The following is a 23044-nucleotide window of genomic DNA, read 5'->3' as shown; positions in this document are numbered from 1 at the left end:
GGTTTGTTAAGAATCTGTCTGAGCATCTCAAACTGATCCATTGGCAAGCTGCCAGTAACATGGGGAAGCAACATCGTAGAAATCGTTTATTGTTTGAGCCTCAGAGGCACCACGAGTGGAAGATCGGAGATCAAGTAATGGTCAGAAACTTCGCCAGGGTAGGGACTTTTGAACCGCAATACATGGGACCGTACAATATCATGGATAAGGCAAGTCTGATGGTCTATGCAGTCAAAATTCCCCAACGCACTAAATGGTTCCATACCAATCAGTGCAAGCTTTTCAACCCTGGGGAAAGAGCTGATAAGAGGAGGAAACAGCAGGGAGTGGTGAGCTGCGCTACAGGTGTGGGTCTCCAACCCATAATCTGGGACTGTGAGGAGCCCACAGAGGGACCAGCCGTTCTGCCTGTGGGGGCAGGAGTGAGGAGAAGTGCCAGGATCCCTTGGCCAAGGCTACCGTGGACGCCTCCTTACACATCGGAGAATGAAGGAAGCCGGGGTCGTAAGAGGCCCAGGGTCGAGGAGACCTAGTGTGACCACCCGGAGTCGGGTGGCACTGTACGTAACTTTTTTCTCTCCTATCTGTTGCCTTAGCTTGTCTGTAAAACTTGTAATTTACATATATTCCGGTTACCAAAGGTAATCATGTGTAACATAGAAACATAGAAAATAGTTGCAGGAGTAGGCCATTCAGCCCTTCGAGCCTGCACCACCATTCAATAAGATCATGGCTGATCATTCACCTCAGTACCCATTTCCTGCTTTCTTTCCATACCCCTTGATCCCTTTAACCGTAAGGCCATATCTAACTCCCTCTTGAATATATCCAATGAATTAGAAAGGTGAGGCATCACCCCAAGGATAACGTTGTCTTCTGTGTGTTTTCAGGGAACGCCTAAGAACAAGATGAAGTCAGTCATAGTAATCCTGATCGTCATGATTGAAGCCAGCACGAGTCACAGAGGCGACACTGAGGAATCGGTTGGTTTTGGCTGCACCGGCGGAGATGGACCGACTGTGACTACTGGAGGTGGCTCGAAGGGTGGGGCGAGCATCTATCTCCACAAGGGGATATGGCCGGGATGGCTGTGGTCGAATTCCAGCCATGACAAGTTCACCTGTGGTGAAGCATCTATCCCATGCCCGAGAATAGTGGTCACCACCCCCCGGGTTCGGGTAGCGGAGGGTAAAAGGGTGTGCCTTCGCTGTAGGGGACACATTCCACTGGGCAGGTCGTGGTGTCTCAGGAAATAGAGCATGGAAACACGGGACCAGACAGCTGACTGGGAAAGACTAGGTAACGACACGTACCGAACAATCATGGCTTCTCAGGGAGGAGTGAATGTGTGTTGTGATAAGGGGATGGGAATCCGAGGAAGGGATTTATGTGTGTATGTGGGGGTCGGAAAAGATCTGTCCAACTGGTGTGCCGATCGCGTTTAGCAGGTGGTGGGATTGATTGGGATCAGACTGTGGACACCTGTGTGATCCCAAATCCCCCGAACATCATCAATGCCACAGAGCTGATCTCATACACCAGGAAACTCCCGCCCAGAGCCCCAACGGTACAGACGACTGTAGATAGGTGTCCCACCACCACCATAGGTCCAGGGAATGGGTTGGTGTTAAGCCCCACTGAAAAAGTTTTGTTTCAGAATGTGCACTACTCTGTGACATCTGTGATCCTGACCTGACTGAAGTCCACCTGCCTGTGTGGTGCCCGAAGAAGCAGGAGAAGCTTTATGAAGCTCTGTTAAAAGTGATGCTTCAGGAGTTTTATGAACTGTACTATGGAAATGTAGATATCGAACAGCTTTATGATCTGAACGTTGGGAATAGTGTGGGGTCTGGGAGGCAGAGAAAAGGGACCTGGAATGATGTAGCCACAGCGTTCAGTACAGGAACGGGTATTGTTAATAGTATGGATGATGTACAACTCCAGACGCAGATCACTGGGTTAAAGAACCAATTGCTTAAGATTCTAGGGGAAGAGAACACAGTGGTGGGTTCAGAGCTTCATGAGGACCAGGCAATGACCGTTCATTTAAAGGAGGTGATTGCGGAGCTGGAGAGGCACGCTAAAGCTGTTAATGATTTGATACGGGAGGACAGGGAACAGGCTGCACGGAATGAGGTGCGTGCTGTATGGAGCATGGTTGCTGGCCGAGGGCCGCAGCAACCGGGAGGACCTGAGGCAAGGTCGCGTCCCTTCATGGATAAGCAACAAGCATCTCACCGCGCTGCACCCGTATAGCAATTCATTGAGCCCGTGACAGCTTCGTTTAGCCTCTGAAGCCTACCCTATCCCTGTAGATTGTGGGCGGTCCAACCATACAATGATGGGAATTGTAACAATGATGCCGGTAATGGGTGGGTCATCCTGGCCAGCACCGGTATACAGGGTTGAGAATATCGGGACCATTTGTGGAGGAGTGCATGTTCGTTTTAAAGTGGTCCCGCCATATGTCATAAAGCGGGAGCATGCTATGACAGGCACTGACCTCTCCGGATGCCAGAGCCGGGGTGCACATGGAATACTGTGCCCTTAGCACTGGACTGCTTTTGCTCGATCAGAATGTGGGTTTGCTTCTGCAGGCGCGGAACCTATCAATTGCGCTATGGAAATGATGGCACCAGATCACGTACCTCCACTTGGGGAGTGGGGACATACTTTGTCACCACAAGTGCACTCTGTTATCGGTACAGCCAGGATATGTGGTGTCCGGTGAGCGACAACGGTTTTTGTTTCAAACCCAAGGCGGAGGTTCAAGTGGCACAAGAGCGAATTATTCCCATCCCCGAACCCTCGACCATTCACCTCACTGTGAACAACACCTTCACGCATCTCCAGGACTATGTGGAGCATTTTGATTCCTTTTCTGCTGGGACACCTCACTGAGTTAATAAAGGCCATTGAGCTCTCCCAGAGACATTTGTACACTTTAGAGCAAAAGACAGTAGAAGTGGGGGAGGAGATCAAGGGGATTGTCTCGCCACCGTGGTGGGACATCGGTCTGAGTGTAGAGATTCCTCCCTGGATCCGCGTCTGTTCCCATGCATTAGTTATCATACAATTGTTGCTTGTAAGCTATTTGTTGTACACCAGCTGCAGGCGACGGAGCCAGATGCTCCGACCGCAGTGGTAAGGGATGTTAGATCGACTCGGAGAGGTGTAATTGTTGATGATGGTTTCTCCCTGCCAAAACTTGTAACGTACCAAAGTTCTGTAAGCAAGTGTATTATATTCTGGTTATAATTTCACACTCTGTATAGTGCGATGTGCGCTGTTGTAGTTTTTGCAATGTGTCACCACCTGTCAATGTTGTACTGTGTGATGTGCGCAGTGATTATTTTTTTTTTGTAACGGCTTGTGGGTCTTATGTGTGAAGAAGCTGTTTTCTTATGTTTTGACTCTAGAAGGGAACTGTGACACACCATAAGAGCTATCGTTCTGGGGTTTTAAAACATAAAATCAGGGGAACAGCTTCACTTGCGGGAGACTTTGGCCTTTGCTCTCTCGTCGAGCGATGTTTTATGGAAAGAAAAAGCATCAAATGGGGGACTGAAGAGATCGCAAAATCTCTTTTTAAAGAATGGACTCAGTCGAGAATATTTTGTGGACTTTATTTTTTTTTCTCTGAGGGTACTTTCCCTGTGATGGGGTCACCCTGTGCAGATTCGTGAAAAGGCTGGTTTGTTAAAACTCCAGAGATGGCATGGCAGTTGGCTGTGACAAAGAACTGTCAGTCATCCACAATGTACAGGTTCGCCCTAGCAAAAGGGAAGGGGCTCAGATATCTGAGGCATGCATAAACTATTGGAAAGCCAATCTAATATGAAAAGGCACTTCTCAACTCCATCTCAGAAGAGAAGCGGAACAATGAACCCACTAGCCTGGCCGAACCAAGAGGGGCCAGTTCTTCCCACCACAAAAGCTGAGAGATGTCCCAGACCCTGGGCCATCAGTTCAATACACATGGGTCTGATGGACCATCACCGACTAAACATGGAGTACTTAGAAGCAAAAGGATTTCAAAGATTGGCGGGAGAGATAAGGACAGCTGGACTCCTTTTAAAGATAGACTCTTTTCCACCATTCTCCAGCATTCTGGAGCGTTTTCGAGCGCTCCCCCCATCTCTCTCGCTCCACTAAGACCGACATGACAAGAAGAAGGACGAGCTGAGTGATCGAGACCAACTGGTGAGCATGGTCGCGAGTGTCCCAAGCTGGTAACCAGAGCGCCATGAGAGCTGTGTGGGGTGTAAAGGGCTCAGAGTTTTCTTGGAAGTAAAGCTTTTTCGGGCTATTTTGGGGAGGGAGCTTCATACAACTGGGTAATTTGCTGGTGGGGTGGAGTTAGACTCCACCATAGCAACAAGGAAATTACTGCATGTCACCGGTCCTCAGTGTTGTACTGTATGTTGTTCTAACCTGGATCTTATTCTCCACAGAGACAGTGATTTTGTTTCGTAGTGCATGTTTTAGCCAGTGTATGTTAGACCAAATAAATAAGCGCGATTTTTCACTGAAGCACTTTTGTCAGTGACTTATTCCATTTACACTCTGAATAATAATCCCCGAATTCTCAAAAGGGGGGGAGGCGATTCGAACCGTCCATCGAGCCATTGGGCTAGGATCAAAACCGCTTACAGCTGTCAAATTTTTTGTCTCATAATACTCCTGTGAAGCACCTTGGGATGTATCACTATGTTAAAGACATGATATAAATACAAGTTGTTGTTGTTGTTGTTGAGACACTAACACTTATTGGGCCATTCCTTCCAAACTCGAGCTCTCATGCTTTGCTTTCTCTGTGTGGAGTCACGATGGTTAAAGTTTAATTTAAGTGGTCTGCTTTACGCCTCCCACTGTATTGTGAGATGCATAAATAGTTATTTCATATTTTGCATATACCAATTTTTATTAAGTGCTCATCAGTTGCTGTTCCTCAGTGACGCCTCTTGGCTCGGAGTTCGAAGCAAACATAGAAACATAGAAAATAGGTGCAGAAGTGGGCCATTCAGCCCTTCGAGCCTGCACCAACATTCAGTAAGATCATGGCTGATCATTCACCTCAGTACCCCTTTGCTGCTTTCTCTCCATACCCCTTGATCCCTTTAGCCATAAGGGCCATATCTAACTCCCTCTTGAATATATCTAATGAACTGGCCTCAACAACTTTCTGCGGTAGAGAATTCCACAGGTTAACAACTCTCTGTGTGAAGAAGTTTCTCCTCATCTCGGTTCTAAATGGGTTACCCCTTATCCTTAGACTGTGACCCCTGGTTCTGGACATCCCCAGTATCGGGAACATTTTTCTTGTCTCTAACCTGTCCAATCCCGTCAGAACTTAATATGTTTCTATGAGATGCCCTCTCATTCTTCTAAACTCCAGTGAATATAGGCTCAGTCGATCCAGTCTCTCCTCATATGTCAGTTCTGCCATCCCGGGAATCAGTCTGGTGAACCTTCACTGCACTCCCTCAATAGCAAGCATATCCTTCCTCAGATTAGGAGAGCAAAACTGAACACAATCTTCCAGGTGAGGCCCCACCAAGGCCCTGTACAACTGCAGTAAGACCTCCCTGCTCCTATACTCAAATCCCCTAGCTATGAAGGCCAACATATCATTTGCCTTCTTCACTCCCTGCTGTACCTACATGCCAATTTTCAATGATTGATGTGCCATGACATCCAGGTCTCGTTGCACCTCCCGTTTTCCTAATATGTCGCCATTCTGATAATATTCTACCTTCCTGTTTTTGCCACCAAAGTGGATAACCTCACATTTATCCACATTATACTGTATCGGCCATGCATTTGCCCACTTACCTAATGTATCCAAGCCACCCTGCAGCCTCTTAGCATCCTCCTCACAGCTCACACCGCCACCCAGCATAGTGTCATCTGCAAACTTGGAGATATTACACTCAAATCCTTCATCTAAACCATTGATGTATATTGCAAATAGCTGGGGTCCCAGCACTGAGCCCTGCGGCACTCCACTAGTCACTGCCTGCCATTCTGAAAAGAATCCGTTTATCCCAACTCTCTGCTTCCTGTCTGCCAACCAGCTCTCTATCCATATCAATACATTACCCTCAATACCATGTGCTTTAATTTTTCACACTAATCTCTTGTATGGGACCTTGTCAAAAGCCTTTTGAAAGTCTAAATACACCACATCCACTGCTTCTCCCTTGTCCACTCTACTAGTTACATCCTCAAAAAATTCTAGAAGATTCGTCAAGCATGATTTCCCTTTCATAAATCCATGCTGATTTGGACCAATCCTGTTACTGCTTTCCCAATGCGCTGCTATTTCATCTTTAATAATTGATTCCAACATTTTCCCCACCACCGATGTCAGGCTAACCTGTTTATAATTCCCCGTTTTCTCTTTCCCTCCTTTTTTTAAAAAGTGGTGTTACAGTAGCTACCCTCCAGTCCATAGGAACTGATCCAGAGTCGATAGACTGCTGGAAAATGATCACCAATGCATCCACTATTTCTCGGGCCACTTGCTTAAGTACTCTGGGATGCAGACTATCAGGCCCTGGGGATTTATCGTCCTTCAATCCCATCAATTCCTTAACAATTTCATGTCTAATAAGGATTTCCTTCAGTTCCTCTTTCTCGCTAGACCCTCGGTCCCCTAGTACTTCCGGAAGATTATTTGTGTCTTCCTTCGTGAAGACAGAATCAAAGTATTTGTTCAATTGGTCCGCAATTTCTTTGTTCCCTATTATAAATTCACCTGATTCTGACTGCAAGGGACCTACATTTGTCTTCACTAATCTTTTTCTCTTCACATATCTATGGAAGCTTTTGCAGTCAGTTTTTATGTTCCCATCAAGCTTCCTCTCATATTCTATTTTCCCCCCTCCTAATTAAATCCTTTGTCCTCCTCTGCTGAATTCTAAATTTCTCCCAGTCCTCAGGTTTGCTGCTTTTTCTGGCCAATTTATTTGCCTCTTCCTTGGATTTAACACTATCCCTAATTTCTCTTATTAGCTACGGTTGAGCCACCTTCTCCGTTTTATTTTTACTCCAGACAGGGATGTGCAATTGTTGAAGTTCATCCATGTGGTCTTTAAATATCTGCCATTGCCTATCCACCATCAATACTTTAAATATCATTCGCCAGTCTATTCTAGCTAATTCACACCTCATACTATCGAAGTTACCTTTCCTTAAGTTCAGGACCCTTGGATGTGGGTTCAATTATGATTTTTGACCGCTGTGGCCGGGTATCCAGGACTGCCTTGCCTCAGAAACTCAACAATTTTGCTTCGAGCTCTCAACTTGATTAACCTCAGATGAGAATCTGAGCTGAACGGGACTCAAATCTGCATCCACCCTTTGGTACTAGTCGCACACTAAAACAATGCATTGACCTTGAACATTCAATAAACAACATTGATGAAGGCTGGTTCCTTTAATGCAACAAATATTTCCATTGAAGCAGTGTCACATGATATAGGATACTACACAGTACTATGGTGTATCCTGTGTAACCTGTAAGATGTTGATACCTTATCCTCAGTTGTAAATTGCACAAAATCAAAGTCATCTGTGTATTATAACTTGGTTATTTTGCTAAAAGTAAACATATTGTTGACGATAAAAATAACTCTTCATTCAGAAATCTTGTTTAATATCCAGTGGTTCTGATTTCATTCTTAATGTTCCTTATTCAACTTTCACCATCAAAAACAGATTAACTGGTCACCTCTATGGGATCTTGCCATGAATAAACTGACTGTCATATTTGCCTCCATAACAGAATCTGCATTTTAAATCATATGTGAAGCACTGTCAGGTATTTCTGAGAGATATGATAAGATCAAGAAAGTTCAGCTGGGGTTCACTGCTGAATGTTTGTGTCATCTGTGGCTCAATGGGTAGCACACTCGCTTTTAAGTCAGAAGGTTGTGGGTTCAAATCCTAGACCATTCACTCCAGTGCAGTGCTGAGCAACTGTTGGAGGTGTCGTCTTTCGAATGTGACATTCGACTGAGGCCTTGTCTGCTCTCTCAGGTGGATGGCAAAGATCCCATGACACTATTTCGAAGAAGAGCAGGGGAGTTATCCCCGGTGACCTGGCCAATATTCAAAATCACAAAAAACAGATTATCTGGTCATTATCACATTGCTGTTTGCAGGAGCTTGCTGTGTGCAAATTGGCTGCCCTGTTTTCTACATTACAACAGTGATTACACTTCAAAAAATACTTCATTTCCTGTAAAACACTTTGGAATGTCTGGTGGTTGTAAAAGGTGCTATATAAATGCAAGTCTGTCTTTCTTTCTTCAAGTTCCATCCAGAGAATTGAGCTCAAAATCTATGCTGGGACTCCAGTGCAGTACTGAGAGAATGTTACACTGTTGGAGGTGTCAACTTTCAGTAGAGATGTTCATCCAAGGCCCTGTCTGTCTTCTCAGGTGGACGTAAAAGATCCGATTGCACTATTTCAAAGAGCACGGCGCTTCTTCTTGGTACCCTGACCAATATTTCATAAGAACATAAGAATATTGATCCCTCCACCAACATTACTAAAAACAGTATATCTCATCATTATCATATTGCTCTTTGTCAGCCCTTGCTGTGCACATTACAACAGTGACTGCACTTCAAAAAGTTCTTAATTGCCTGTAAAGTGCTTTAGGATGTCCTGAGGTTGTGAAAGGCACTATATACATGGAAGTCGTTTTTTTGTTACATCTTGTTGAAGGCTGCCACATCAACAAATTGCACGTAATCTTCAAATGGAGTGATAGCTTCTTCCAACATATCTGTTGCCAATTTCTCATCTTCAACCACTTATTAAATCTATAGCTTCCTGTTGCCATAACCACCTGATACCAGTTTGGAGGAACACCAAGCTAAGCCATCCATATTACAGAGAGTAAATAGCCTGCCAGTCTTCTCATGTCAGTTTCATCATCCCATGGTATCAAATTCAGTACAATGGATAATTTAGTAATGAGTGCTTCATATTGAGCTATATGCTCTTCCTTGATCCTGTTAGCATTTGTATTTGTGTCTTTCTCATCAGATGGAAGAGATCAATGTCATCATTTGCTGCTGCTTTTTTTGGTGGTGTGTTTTCTACATTTTTTTGAGGGCATTTATCAAGAGGCTGCTTAATGCCTGGAATGGTAGCCTTTGTGCTTTCATAGGACCGGATGTCACTGTGCCACCATAGAGTATGGTGAAAATCAGCCAAGGGTGGACCACCAAGAACTTCAAACGCATCTATGTTAGTCTGAGATATTATATCCTCCTTCATATAGCTCCTGTCTGCAAGGTAGTCACAAAGCACCCTCAGGAATTCAAGTCCCTAAATTTATGGTAGTGCTGGTTCGGATTTAAGATTCAAATTTCTAACGCTTAACAACTGACTCCACATTTCACCCTCTGGCAGTTGATAGGCTAGAGCTTTGTTTTGTGCAGAGCTTTTGCTATTGTTGTGGCCGGAGAGAGAGAGCATTAAACAGCCAAATATTTCTTATACCTGCTGATGTTCTGAAGGCAAGGCTAGCAAGGAGGACAATATTAGGCATCCAAGTCATCAAAACTTAAGACATCAGAAATAGGAGCATTAGGAGGCCATTCAGCCCTTCGAGCCTGCTCCGCCATTCAATAAGTTCATAGCTGATCTACCTCAAATCCACCTACCCACATTATCCACCATATACCTTGTTTTCCTTAGTATCCAAAATTCTACCGATCTCTGCCTTGAATATACTCAACGACTGAGCATCCACAGCCCTCTGGGGGAGAGAATTTGAAAGATTCAAAACCCTTTGAGTGAAGAAATTTCTCTTCATCTCAGCTGAAGTGACCGACCTCTTATTCTGAGATGTTATCCCTAGTTCTAGACACTCCAACATCCTCTCAGCATCTATTCTGTCAAGTCCCTTAATAATTTTAGGTTTCAATGAGATCACTTCACATTCTTCTAAACTCTATGGAACATGGGCCTAATCTACTTAATCTCTCCTCGTAAGGCAATTCCCCATCCCGGGAATCAGTCATTGTACCTTCGTTGCATTCTCTCTAAGATAATTACAGGTTGAAGCTGCCATATCCGGAACCCTGGCCTGTTCTGGATAAGTATTTTTCTGGATAAGGGGTGATCATGTGTAACCTCCCCTTATCCAGAAAAATACTTCATTTAGAACAGGCCAGGTCCAGAGGGTTCCAGATAAGGGGAGGTCATGTGCTTTCAATGGTTTACAAACCAGCCTCAAGCCACCTCGGGGCCGGCCGGCCTGCTGACACCTCGGGGCCCACTCGGGCGGGCCGCCGACCTGCCCCCTCCCCCCCCCCTCCCCCGACCTCGAGCAAACTCCTGCCTCATCCCCCCCCCTGACCTCGGACCACCTCCCTCTCTCCCCGCCCCCAGGGGCCGCTAACGTCCCCACCATGTCTCTCCCACACTCACTCCCAACCTCAAGCCAGTCAGCCCCGATATCCCCAACCCCACGTTCCACCGCCCACCCCCCTGTGGTCTTCCTCACTGCCGCACTCCCAGCCCCCAGCCCGCAGCCTGGGAAACCAGCATTGCAAGAGAGGGAGGCCCGAGATTTTAGAGAGGTGTTTTCCCGCACTTCCCACCATACTTCCTGCTGCGTTTTGTGGTTGGTGTCCTGGTTTCCAGTTCTCAGTGTTCTGATTTACTCCTGAATATGGCTTCAAAGGGACCATCATGGAAGTGGTACCAGGCCTAAGCATGTGTCGTTATCCATACAGCAAAAGATGTAATTGTTGAAGAAATTGGACATAAGCACATTGGTACGGGCCTTGTCTGAGTTTTACAATGTTGGTGTGTCATTAAGAAGCAAAAGGATAAGATCCTCAAGTTTTTTGCTGAGAGTGAAAGTAAGAAAAGTATGGTCTTTCATAAAACATTGAGGGGAGGAAAAAGTATTGAATTAGAGAGTGCTCTATTACACTGGTTTAGGCTTCGTCAGAATGATGGTGTTAGCATTTCTGGCGAGATGTTAATGGCGCAAGCGAAAATATTCCACAAAAAAACATGAATGTGAATATTCTCAAGGATGGCTGCAGAAATTTAAAACCAGGCATGGTATTACTCTACATTGTGTGTGCAGTGAAAAAAGAAGTGCAAAGCACGAAGCAGCAGCTAACTCAGTTGATGAATTTGCAGTTAGTTGCAAAGGAGAAGTTATCCCCCGAGCAGGTATACAACTCCAATGAAACTGCTCTCTATTGGCGCTGTCTGCCTAGAAAAACCTTAGCAACAGATGCTGAGGAGGCACCAGCTGGTATGAAGGTGTCAAAGGACAAGGCAACTGTCCTTGGTTGCAGCAACACAGCAGGTGTGCACAAGGGCAAGCTCATGGTAATTGGGAAAAGTGTGAAGCCAAGGGCATTCAAAGGGTGAAAATATTCCCATTGATATACCGTGGCAACAAGAAACGTTGGATAACCACTAAACTATGTCTCGAGTGGTTCCAAAAATATTTTGTACCGGAGGCAAGAGCCCATTGCACATCGGTCGGGCTGGATTCGAAGTGCAAAATTGTGTTGATTCTCGACAACTTTTCTGCCCACCCTTGAAGGGGGTGCAAAATTCACAAGCACTCTCCCTGTGTTTGGGCTCATTCAAAAGGAAATTTAATTTAGGACTAAAAACAGAAAAGTTTGGAACCCTAAAGTGCTTATGGAAGAAACTACGAACTTTAATCGAATTTTGGATTTTAAAAGACAAATTCAAGGCTGTGGGCAGGTCTAAGGAACTAACAGAAGACAACCTGATTAAGTGAGACTACCTGGGTGTGAAGACTAAAGTTAACCTGTCTGGAGAAATGGGTATTCGAGAATCTTTCTCCACAAGAGACATTAACATTATAACATGACCCAGGGATAGCTAACTATTAACTTGATACTGGAAAACAATTTCAGCATATAGATCACAAAGAGGCCCAATACAGACTGTATGTGAAAACTAAGCACAAAAGGACATTGCAATTGCCAAACTAATATTTCCATCAGGAAACAGTTTTCGAACATCAACCCATCCAAAACATCAACTTTTAACGAGCCCGCCAAAATATTACAAAGAAGAACCAAGCTCGCCAAATTTAAACAAAGAAATCTGAACAGATTTGGCACAAAGATTAGAACCACTGAAATCATATAACTGGGCTCTTGTTTTTAACAGAGGTTAGGTTGCTAAGTAGCTAAAAGGTTGCTACTACCACATCAAGACAAGGAGAGAAACCAACTCGACAGTTATAAACTAACTTCTCCAGCTTCGAAGTCCTGAAGTCCTGATGGAAGGAAGAACATCACCATCGCGGCAGCAACCGACCACAATCAATGTGGTATCAACGAAAAACCACCGCGATCAACCAAACTCGAAACAAAACTCCAACGGGGAAAAACCGATGAATCAAAAAGTTTCCACTCTGCAATCTAATCCTGACCTACCAAGGGGTAAAACACTACCTAAAAGACTGCAGAAACCTATTTTTAACCAAAGAAAACAGGTACTTACCCCTCAGATCCAAAACGTGCCTTACCGCATCAGCGGACTCAACCCAACTGAAGATTGCGCAGCAGAAAGTCTTCACCGACGTTCGAGGTACGGCAAGCAGACCCTACTGCATCCAGCGAACCGTTAACTGCCAAAAGGATTGGCAAGCATAGTTCCTGCCTGCCCTGGAGTCCAACCAAGTTAGAATTATGTATTGGGAGGTGAGAGGTGTAATTGTACAGTAACCCCCTTCGTATATGTGATATATTGTTCTCTATTAGAGTCATTATAAGCTATTGTAACCCCCTCTGAGTGTGTAAGGTATTGTTCTTTAATAAGTTCTTTAATAAGTTTTGACATTGTACTTTCTTATTAGAGTAAATCTAAGTTTGTATTTTCTTGACTGTAATAAAATCAAAGTTCTTTTGCATCAAACCATTGTCCCTTTGCACTTTGTCACATCACCCAAATAAATCCAGAGTCTAGAACCCAAGGGAGTGGGAGCGATTCGAACCGCTCAAGTTGGTCAGAAGGAAATCTGACCCCCTCATAGAGACCACCCCCTTAGACCCTGGAGCAGGACCAGCGGCGGGGATAAAAGGAGCGCTGACCCAAGGCCCGAGAGCATAGCGAGAGCGGGAGATCGAGGCGAAGGTGAAACAAAGAAGTAAAAAGAAATCGAAGCGAGACGTCACAGCCAAGCAGCTAAGTGATTGGCTGGTGGATTGGTGAGTATTTTATCTTTTTCTTTTTCTTTTTCTTTTCTTATCAGTAAGAAACCTTTGGCATTGTTGCCAAATTAAGTTAATTTAAGGGTTAATTCATGGCAGGAGAACCCAGACCCATGTCATGCTCCTCCTGTGCTATGTGGGAAATCAGGGACACTTCCAGTGTTCCTGACTTCTATGTGTGCGGAAGTGTATCCAGCTGCAGCTCCTTTCAGACCGCATGACGGCACTGGAACTGCGCATGGATTCACTCTGGAGCATCCACGATGCTGAGGATGTCATGAATAGCACATTTAGTGAGTTGGTCACACCGCAGGTAAAGTTTACAAAGGTGGATAGGGAATGGGTGACCATTAGGCAGCGCAGAAGGTAGTGCAGAAGTCTCCTCTGGTCATCTCCCTCCAAAACAGATATATCACTTTAGATAATGTTGGGGGAGATGGCTCATCAGGGGAAGGCAGCAGCAGCCAAGTTCATGGCACCATGGGTGGCTCTGCTGCACAGGAGGGCAGGAAAAAGAGTGGGAGAGCTATAGCGGTAGGGGATTCTATTTTAAGGGGAATAGATAGATGTTTCTGCAGCCGCAATCGAGACTTCGGGATGGTATGTTGTCTCCCTGGTGTAAGGGTCAAGGTTATCTCAGAGCTGCTGCAGAGCATTCTGGAGGGGGAGAGTGAACATCCAATGGTGATGGTGCATATAGGAAAAAATGGGATGAATTTAGGGAGCTAGGAGTTAAATTAAAAAGTAGGACCTCAAAGGTAGCAATCCCAGTGCCACGTGCTCGTAGATGTAGAAATAGCAGGATAGTTAAGATGAATACGTGGCTTGAGGAGTGGTCAAGAGGGAGAGATTCAAATTCCTAGGACATTGGAACTGGTTCTGGGGGAAGTGGGACCAGTATAAACCGGACGGTCTGCACCTGGGCAGGACTGGAACCAATGTCCTCGGGGGATTGTTTGCTCGTGCTTTTGGGGAGGTTTAAACTAATATGGCAGGAGGGTGGGAATATATGCAGGGAGACAGAGGGAAGTAAAATGGGGGCAGAAGCTAAAGGTAGAAAGGAGATAAGGAAAAGTGGAGGGCAGAGAAAGCAAGGCACAAATCAAAAAGGGCCACATTACAACATAATTCTAAAAGGACAAAGAGTTTAAAAAAAACAAGCATGAAGGCTCTGTGTCTCAATGTGAGGAGCATTCATAATAAGGTGGATGAATTAACTGAACAGATAGATGTTAACGGATATGATGTAATTGGGATTACGGAGACATAGCTCCAGGGTGACCAAGGCTGGGAACTCAACATCCAAGAGTATTCAATATTCAGGAAGGATAGACAGAAAGGAAAAGGAGGTGGGGTAGCATTGCTGGTTAAAGAGGAGATTAACACAATAGTAAGGAAGGACATTAGCTTGGATGATGTGGAATCTGTATGGGTAGAGCTGTGGAACACCAAAGGGCAGAAAACGCTAGTGGGAGTTGTGTTCAGACCACCAAACAGTAGTAGTGAGGTTGGAGATGGCATCAATCAAGAAATTAGGGATGCATGCAATAAAGTTACAGCAGTTATCTTGGGTGACTTTAAACTACATATAGATTGGGCTAACCAAACTGGTAGCAATACAATAGAGGAGAATTTCCTGGAGTGTATAATGGATGGTTTCCCAGACCAATATGTCGAGGAACAACGAGAGAGCTGGACATTCTAGACTGGGTCTTGTGCAATGAGAGAGGATTAATGAGCAATCTTGTTGTGCGAGGCCCCTTGGGGAAGAGTGACCATAATATGGTAGAATTCTTCATTAAGATGGAGAGTGACACAGTTAATTCAGAGACGAGAGTCCTGAACTTAAAGAAAGGTAACTTTGATGGTATGAGACGTGAATTGGTGAGGATAGACTGGCGAATGATACTTAAAGGGTTGACAATGGATAGGCAATGGCAGACATTTAAAGATCACATGGATGAACTTCAACAATTGTACATCCACGTCTGGCGTAAAAGTAAAACGAGGAAGATAGCTCAACCGTGGCTAACAAGGGACATTAGGGATAGCGTTAAAACCAATGAAGAGGCATATAAATTGGCCAGAAAAAGCAGCAAACCTGAGGACTGGGAAAAATTTAGAATTCAGCAGAGGAGGATAAAGGGTTTAATTAGGAGGGGGAAAATAGAGTATGAGAGTAAGCTTGCAGGGAACATAAAAACTGACTGCAAAGGTTCTATAGATATGCGAAGAGAAAAAGATTAGTGAAGACAAATGTGGGTCCCTTGCAGTCAGAATCAGGTGAATTTATAATGGGGAACAAAGAAATGGCAGACTAATTGAACAAATACTTTGGTTATGCCTTCACTAAGGAAGACACAAATAAGCCTTCCGGAAATGCTAGGGGATCGAGGGTCTAGCGAGAAGGAGGAACTGAAGGAAATCCTTATTAGTCAGGAAATGGTGTTAGGGAAATTGATGGGATTGAAGGCCAATAAATCCCCAGGGCCTGATAGTCTGCATCCCGGAGTACTTAAGGAACTAGCCCGAGAAATAGAGGATGCATTGGTGATTATTTTCCAACATTCTATAGACACTGGATCGGTTCCTATCGATTGAAACCCCACTTTTTAAAAAAGGAGGGAGAAAGAAAACGGAATTATAGACAGGTTAGCCTGACATCGGTAGTGGGGAAAATTTTGGAATCAATTGTTAAAGATGGAATAGCAGGGCATTTGTAAAGCAGTGAGAGGATCAGTCCAAGTCAGCATAGATTTATGAAAGGGAAATCATGCTTGACAAATCTTCTAGAATTTTTTGAGGACGTAACTAGTAGAGTGGACAAGGGAGAACCAGTGAATATGGTATACTTGGACATTCAAAAGGCTTTTGACAAGGTCCCACACAAGAGATTAGTGTGCAAAATTAAAGCACATGGTATTGGGGGTAATGTATTGACGTGGATAGAGAACTGGTTGGCAGACAGAAAGCAAAGAGTAGGAATAAACGGGTCCTTTTCAGAATGGCAGGCAGTGACTATTGGGGTACCGCAAGGTTCAGTGCTGGGACCCCAGCTATTTACAATATACATTAATGATTTAAACAAAGGAATTGAATGTAATATCTCCAAGTTTGCAGTATAACACTAAGCTGGGTGCTGGTGTGAGCTGTGAGGAGGATGCTAAGAGGCTGCAGGGTGACTTGGACAGGTTAGGTGAGTGGGCAAATGCATGGCAGATGTAGTATAATGTAGATAAATGTGAGGTTATCCACTTTGGTGGCAAAAACAGGAAGGCAGAATATTATCTGAATGGTGACAGATTAGGAAAAGGGGAGGTGCAACGAGACCTAGGTGTCATGGTACATCAGTCACTGAAGGTTGGCATGCAGGTTCAGCAGACGGTGATGAAGGCAAATGGCATGTTGGTCTTCATAGCGAGATGATTTGAGTATAGGAGCAGAGACGACTTACTGCAGTTGTACAGGGCCTTGGTGAGGCCACACCTTGAATAGTGTGTACAGTTTGGTCTCCTAAACTGAGGAAGGACATTCTTTTGATTGGGGGAGTGCAGTGAAGGTTTACCAGACTGATTCCTGGGATGGCAGGACTGACATATGAAGAAAGACTGGATCGACTTGGCTTATATTCACTGGAATTTAGAAGCATGAGAGGGGATCTCATAGAAACATATACAATTCTGACGGGAATGGACAGATTAGATGCAGGAAGAATGTTCCCGATGTTGGGGAAGTCCAGAACCAGGGGTCACCGTCTAAGGATAAGGGGTAACCCATTTAGGACCGAGATGAGGAGAAACTTCTTCACTCAGAGAATTGTGAACCTGTGGAATTCTCTTCACAGAACATTGTTGAGGCCAGTTCGTTGGATATATTCAAAAGAGAGTTAGATGTGGCCCTTACGGCTAAAGGGATCAAGGGGTATGGAGAGAAAGCAGGAATGGGGTACTAAAGTTGCATGATGAGCCATGATCATATTGAATGGTGGTTTCGGCTCGAAAGGCTGAAAGTCCTACTCCTGCACCTATTTTCTATGTTTCTATGTTTCTAAAGCCAAACTGCTTGCCAAAGATAATGTGGTGGGACTGTATTCAACCGCTAACTGTACCTCTCTTGTTCAGCCTTGTGATCAGGCTATCTTAAGATCCTTAAAATGCAGGTACCGCTGCGAATTTATGCAAAGATTGCTGCTGTCAGTTAATGCTGGGAAGTCCGTGAAAACATTCCAGAAGATTTTAACATGATGGTTGTGATTGGGACACTAGCTAGAGTCTGGGAGAAATTGTCCATCTACTTTAAAAAATGGATGGCACAAGCTGTGGCCACCTTTAATATTTGAGGACAGTCCTGATGTAAATGGTGAAACCGAGCTCACCGGATTACACATGTGTCAAGAGAAACAAATTATTTTTGAATTGCTGAATCATGCCACCAGTGCAGGTATGTCCAACAACCCTGCATTGCTTGATGTGACCTAAAGAATACATGGTGGGTGGAGAAAGTACAGGAGCTTCAGCAGCTGGCGGACAGCCATGATGTGCGAGGATTCTTCACCACAGTCAAGTCCACCTATGGCCCAAGCACCGTTGGCCCACTACTGGCCATGAACAGGGAGACACTCATCTCGGACACCAAGGCAGTCACGCTGGAAGGAACACTTCGAAGATCTCCTTAATCGAGATTCTGCCTTTGACACGAGTGTTCTCGACTCCATCCCGCAGCATGCTACCTGCCACCATCTTGGCAAACCCCATCCCTGCATGAGGTAGAAAAAGCCATCTACCAGCTCAAGAACAACAAAGCATCAGGAGCGATGGAATCCCCGCTGAGGCACTAAAATATGGCGGAGAGGCACTATTGGCACGAATGCATGACCTCATCTCTCTCATCTGGAAGGAGGACAGCATGCAGCAAGATCTCAGACATGCAGTAATCGTGATCATCTTTAAAAAAGGGGACAAGTCCGACTGCGGCAACTACAGAGGAATCTCCCTGCTATCAGCCACTGGGAAAGTCATCGTTAGAATCCTCCTCAACCGTTTTCTCCCTGAGGCTGAGGAGTTCCTCCCGGAGTCATAGTGTGGGTTTCGTCCACTACGGGGTACAACAAACATGATCTTTATGGCGCGACAACTGCAAGAGATATGCAGGGAACTGCACCAACCCTTGTACATGGCCTTCTTTGACCTTACAAAGGCCTTTAACACTGTCAACCACGAGGGGTTATGGAGCGTCCTCGTCCGTTTCGGCCGCCCCCAAAAGTTTGTAACCATCCTCCGCCTGCTCCACAACGACATGCAAGCCGTGATCCAGACTAAAGGATCCACCACAGACCCAATCCACGTCTGGACCGGGGTCAAGCAGGGCTGCGTCATCGCGCCAATCCTCTTCTCGATCTTCGTCGCTGCAGGGCTCCACGTCACTTTCAACAAGCTCCCCACTGGAGTGAAACTAAACTATAGAACCAGTGGGAATCTGTTAAACCTTCATCATCTCCAGGCCAGATCCAAGACTGTCCCATCCTCTGTCGTCAAGTTACAGTACGCAGACGACGCTTGCGTATGCGCACGTTCAGCGGCTGAACTCGAAGTCATCATCAACATCTTCACCGAGGCATATGAAAGCATGGGCCTTACACTAAACATCTGAATGACAAAGGTCCTCCACCAACCTGACCCCGTCACACAGCATTGCCCCCCCCCCCAGTGATCAAGATCCACGGCACGGCCCTGGACAACGTGGACCACTTTCTATACCTCGGGAGCCTATTATCAGCAAGGGCAGGCATCAACGACAAGGTTTAACATCGCCTCCAGTGAGCCAGCGCAGGCTTTGGCCGCCTGAGGAAGAGAGTGTTCGAAGATCAGGCCCTCAAATCTGGCACTAAGCTTATGGTCTAGAGGGCTGTAGTGATACCTGCCCTCCTATTTGGCTCAGAGATATGGACCATATACAGAAGACACCTTAAATCACTGGAGAAATACCACCAACAATGTCTCCACAAGATCCTACAAATCCCTTGGGAGGACAGACACACCAATGTTAATGTTCTCGATCAGGCTAATATCCCCAGCCTCGAAGCACTGACCACACTCAATCAGCTCTGTTGGGCGGGCCACATTGTTCGCATGCCCGACATAAGACTCCAAAGCAAGCGCTCTACTCGGAACTCCTACACGGCAAGCGAGCCCCAGGTGGGCAGAGGAAATGTTTCAAGGACACCCTCAAAGCCTCCTTGATAAAGTGCAACATCCCCATCCCACCCACCCTGGGAGTCCCTGGCCAAAGTGGAGGAAGAGCATCTGGGAGGGCGCTGAGCACCTTGAGTCTCGACGCTGAGAGCATGCAGAAAACAAGCGCAGGCAGCTGAAGAAGCGTGCGGCAAACCACACTCCCCCCCCCTTTCCTCCAACGACTGTCTGTCCCACCTGTGACAGAGACTGTAATTCCCGTATTGGACTGTACAGTCACCTGAGAACTCACTTTTGGAGTGGAAGCATATCTTCCTTGATTTAGAGGGACTGCCAATGATGATGCTTGATGTGACTAAGGATTTTGAAGAGGAAAATTTACAAGACTGGATGGATGTCGACAAAGATGCACCAATTGTGAATTGACTTACTGATCAAGAGATTGTGCAAATGGTACAGCAGGGAGAAAATAAAGATGATAAATCCAGTGAAGATGAAGATGATGGTGAAGTTGAAGAAAGAATTTCTATCGCTAAGTGCATTCAGATGGCCACAGATTTTATAACAGGATTGGAGCAAAGAAGTTTCATTTTGGAGCAAGAGATCATGTATGTCTACATGATACAAGACAAACTCATTAAGAAAGACCAAAATACATGAGGCACGTCAAGCTGCAAGATTGGTTCAAAAAGATTACATGTACAGATGTCACCACAACCAAGACCCCAGATAAAACTGGGATGTAATTTGAGTTAATTACCAGTTCTCTTTTGTGGCTCGGTGTCAAATTTATCTGTTTTATCTTGTTGCACTGTTGTTGATCGCCTTGGGATGTTTTACAATACTTAAAGGCGCTATAGATAAGTTATTTTTGCAGTTACACCACAGTATACTACGTACTGTACTCTTGTTGCACTGCACTGTTGTTGATTGCCTTGGGATGTCTTACATTGTTAGAATGTTAAAATGTTAGAATGTGCGAATGTTAGAATGTTAGAAAAAGGTGCTATAGAAATAAAAGTTATTTTTTATTATTACTGTACATTGTACTGTATTTTATTATCATCACATCAGTAACACTTAGGTGGAGCTGTATGGTGAACTACGCCTTTAAGCACTGTTTCTGGGCTAGGGTGCTGCTGCAGTCAGTGTGTATGTGTGCAAACTTGAATACATTACACTCGGTCTCCTCATCGAAGTTATTGATATATATTGTAATCAGCTGAGCCCCAAGCACCGATCCTCCTGGTACCTTACTAGTTACAGTCTGCCAATCCTACTGTGTTTTCTGTCCATTAACCAATCCTCAATCCACACTAATATTATCCCCAATCCCATGAGTCGCTTTTTTGTGCAATAACCTCTTCTATGGCACATTATCGAATGCTTTTTGAAAATATAAATACACCATATCCATTGGTTCTCCTCTTATCTACCCTGCTAGATACAACCTCAAAAAACTCGAACAGATTTGTCAAACATGATTTCTCTTTTATAAATCTGTGTTGACTCTGCCTAATAAAATTACGATTTTCAAAGTACCCTGTTACCACGTTGCTAATAATAGATTCTAACATCTTCCCTATGACTGATAACAGGCTAAATGGTCTATAGTTCCCTGTTTTCTCTCTCCCTCCTTTCTTGAATAGTGAGGTTACATTTGCTGCCTTCCAATCTGCAGGGACAATTCTAGAAGCTAGAGAATTTTGGAAGATCAAAATCTATGCATAGAAACATAGAAACATAGAAAATAGGAGCAGTAGTAGGCCATTCGGCCCTTTGAGTCTGCACCGCTATTCAATATGATCATGGCTGATCCTCTATCTCAACACCATATTCCGGCTTTATCCCCATACCCCTTGATGTCTTTTATGTCTAGAAATCTATCTATCGCCCTCTTAAATATATGCAGTGACTTGTCCTCCAAAGGCTTCTGTGGTAGAGAATTCCACAGGTACACCACCCTCTGAGTGAAACATTTTTTCCTCACCTTGGTCCTAAATTTCCGACCCCGTATCCTGAGACTGTGACCCTTTGTTCTAGACTACCCAGCCAGGGGAAACATCCTCCCCGCATCCAGTCCATCCAGTCAGTCCTGCCATCCCAGGAATCAGTCTGGTGAACTTTGCTGCACTCCCTCTGACAGGTCCTTACTACACAGTGTAAATGCACACGAGGCCCATGCTTGAGAGAAGGTCAGTCTGTGACCTGTCCTTTATTCCTTAGCACTCAAGTGATGAAGGTGGGTGGAGCTTCCCCTTTTATACCTGAAGGTCCAGGTTAGGAGTGTCTCCCACCTAGTGGTCAATGTTCTCACGGTGTACAACTTAGGTCAGTTTATACATGGGTTACAATGCTGGTTGAATACATGACATTACCTCCCCCCCCAAAGTCTTATTGGGATCACAGGTTGAGTCTCTCTGGTGGTTTACGCTCCCTTGTAGAGCGCCTGAGTTGGGGCTCCGGTTGTTGGGCACTGGCCTGAGTGTCTGCTGTTTGCAGTGCCTCAGGCCTGTCCGGACTGCCCACAGTGACTGCGCTCTCCTCCCTTTGGTTCCGGTGTTCGGTCACCTTTGGTGGAGTGAACTCTATATCGTGTTCTTCCTCTGCTTCTTCTATGGGGTTGCTGAACCTCCTTTTTGTTTGATCCACATGTTTGCGGCAGATTTGTCCATTGGTAAATTTAGCTACCAGAATCCTATTTCCCTCTTTGGCAACCACAGTGCCTGCGAGCCATTTGGGCCCTGCAGCGTAGTTGAGGACAAAAATAGGATCATTTACATCAATACATCGCGCCCTCGCATTCCTGTCATGGTAGTCATATTGTGACTGGCGCCTGCTCTCGACAATTTCTTTCATGGTGGGGTGTATAAGGGAAAATCGGGTTTTGAGCATCCTTTTCATTAGTAGCTCTGCGGGTGGAACCCCTGTGAGCGAGTGTGGTCGGGTTCTATAGGCCAACAGGAGGCGTGATAAGTGGGTTTGTAGGGAACCCCCTTGGAATCTGAGCATCCCCTGTTTGATTATCTGCACTGCTCATTCTGCCTGGCCGTTTGAGGCCGGCTTGAACGGTGCCGTTCTAACATGGTTAATTCCATTGCCTGCCATGAAGTCCTGGAATTCAGTGCTTGTGAAGCATGGGCCATTGTCGCTGACCAAGATGTCCGGTAGACCGTGGGCGGCGAACATTGCCCGTAGACTTTCTACCGTGGCAGAGGATGTGCTTGAATTTAAAATGTCACACTCGATCCATTTGGAGTAGGCGTCTACTACACCAAAAACATTTTCCCCATGAAAGGACCTACGTAGTACACATGGATGCGTGACCAAGGCTTGGCGGGCCATGGCCAGGGGCTAAGGGGGGCTTCCCTGGGCGCATGGCCCAGCTGGGCACACGTGTTGCACCTGCGAACACAAAGTTCCAGATCTGCGTCTATCCCTGGCCACCAAACGTGTGACCTGGCAATTGCCTTCATCGTGACAATGCCCGGGTGCCCATTGTGGAGTTCTCTGATGAACACCTCTCTGCCCATCTGGGGCATGACTACACGGTTTCCCCACAGTAGGCAATCGGCCTGAATCGAGAGTTCATCCTTGCTCCTGTGAAATGG

The 23044-nt window shown here is 45.4% G+C and overlaps 1 pseudogene; it reads right to left on the bottom strand.

Annotated features, from left to right (window-relative positions):
- Positions 1-8721: 8721 nt before the first annotated feature.
- On the bottom strand, positions 8722-10743 carry LOC139274596 (elongation factor 1-beta pseudogene; annotated as a pseudogene).
- Between the last annotated feature and the right edge of the window lie 12301 nt (positions 10744-23044).

Source organism: Pristiophorus japonicus, chromosome 10 (assembly GCF_044704955.1).
Source record: "Pristiophorus japonicus isolate sPriJap1 chromosome 10, sPriJap1.hap1, whole genome shotgun sequence".
In the NCBI taxonomy this organism is placed as follows: domain Eukaryota; kingdom Metazoa; phylum Chordata; class Chondrichthyes; family Pristiophoridae; genus Pristiophorus; species Pristiophorus japonicus.
Note: the sequence above shows the minus strand (reverse complement) of the source record. Positions and strands in the feature narration are given on the sequence as shown.